Source organism: Tachysurus fulvidraco, chromosome 5 (assembly GCF_022655615.1).
Source record: "Tachysurus fulvidraco isolate hzauxx_2018 chromosome 5, HZAU_PFXX_2.0, whole genome shotgun sequence".
In the NCBI taxonomy this organism is placed as follows: Eukaryota; Metazoa; Chordata; class Actinopteri; order Siluriformes; family Bagridae; genus Tachysurus; species Tachysurus fulvidraco.
The window spans coordinates 19002552-19004134 of record NC_062522.1 but is presented as its reverse complement, the minus strand read 5'-3'; the positions used below and the strand labels follow the sequence as shown (position 1 = coordinate 19004134).

Below are 1583 nucleotides of genomic sequence, written 5' to 3'. Positions count from 1 at the left end.
TTATTATTATTATTATTATTATTATTATTATTATTATCTCTGGAAAATTGTCCATAGTGTGTGATTGTGTGAGTGAATGAGAGTGTGTGTGTGTGCCCTGCGATGGGTTGGCACTCCGTCCAGGGTGTATCCCGCCTTGATGCCCGATGACGCCTGAGATAGGCACAGGCTCCCTGTGACCCGAGGTAGTTCAGATAAGCGGTAGAAAATGAGTGAGTGAGTGAGATTATTATTATTATTATTATTATTATTATTATTTTCTATTCTGTTTCTGTACTTCAGTAAAGCTGCTTTGATACAATGTGAATTGTTAAAAGTGCTACAGTATACAAATAAATTGAATTGAATTGAAATTGAAAAAAAAAAGTTTAAGCAGGACAGAGTATTTGACACCGAAGCAGTCATCTCTAATATTTATTTTCTGTTGATCCACCAAATAGATCATAAACCCGAATAGAGCATAATGGCAACAATTTGAGAGGTAATTAATGCCTTTATTACATCTAGGCTTTATTTTGTAATTCACTTTATGTTGGTCTTAGCCAGTCTTCCTTGTCTCGCCTCCAACTGGTCCAAAATGCAGCTGCACGCCTTTTAAATGAAGCACAAAAACATAACCACATTACACCAATTCTGGCTTCACTACACTGGCTGCCTGTGTACTTTATGGTCCAAATTAAAGCTCTTTTATTTATTTTTAAATCGCTAAATAATCTCACCCGTCATACCTCACGGAACTGCTGCATCCCTACACTCCTGCCCACTTGCTTAGGTCAGCTGACCAAATGCTCCTTGATACCCGGAAATCAAGGAGGAACCTCAGAGGGGCTATGGAACAACTAGCCTCTTCACATTAGACAGGCACTGTGTCTGTAATGAGTCTGTCTGTGTTCTTGTTTGTTTCTGCCTGCTGTCATTCCCTGCTGTTAATTGTTGACCCCACCCACCTATTTGTTACCATGGACACTAATTGCACTCAAGTCTCTTCCCCAGGTGTTTTGTAACTGCAAATGGATCTACATTCGCCTGTGACTAACCGTGACAGTGTCCATGTTTAAAAATCGACTTAAAACAAATTTTTATACCATGGCATTTGTTCAAGCATGATTTATGATTACCATTATTTTATTATTATTATTTATTTATTTTATTATTTGATTATTATCTGCATTTTATAAGTACTGTATTTTTTGTACAGCACTTTGTGTCAGCTGTGGCTGTTTTTTTTTAGGTGCTTTTAAAAATATAGTATAATAATAATTATTTTTTATTATTAATGCAGAATCCTGCCAGTGTGTCAAAATATCATCATAATAAACCCTTATTTTGCATTTGCATTTACTAAAATTAGGCTGCTTTGAATTAAGGCAAGTGCTTAAAAAGAACTATCAGTCTTTTATAACTTTTTGTTGTTCCCTTAGATCTTTGGTACCTGTTTCTAAAACTTCACTCAGTTTCAGTTTTTCTATTCGGGATAGGTAGAAATCATCTGATATAGTGGCTATAGATAATAGGTCATATAAACGATGAAGATACACTAACACTCCATGAGGTGACATTTAAAAGTAAATGGATGGTAGTGA

The 1583-nt window shown here is 35.6% G+C and overlaps 1 long non-coding RNA gene across 1 annotated transcript; it reads right to left on the bottom strand.

The window, feature by feature from the left end:
• Nucleotides 1-401: 401 nt before the first annotated feature.
• Nucleotides 402-874, bottom strand: LOC125141169. The gene is made up of 2 exons (XR_007140528.1): nucleotides 729-874; nucleotides 402-591 (listed from the first exon to the last, which is right to left on the bottom strand). It is a non-coding gene; the product is annotated as an uncharacterized LOC125141169 (long non-coding RNA).
• Between the last annotated feature and the right edge of the window lie 709 nt (nucleotides 875-1583).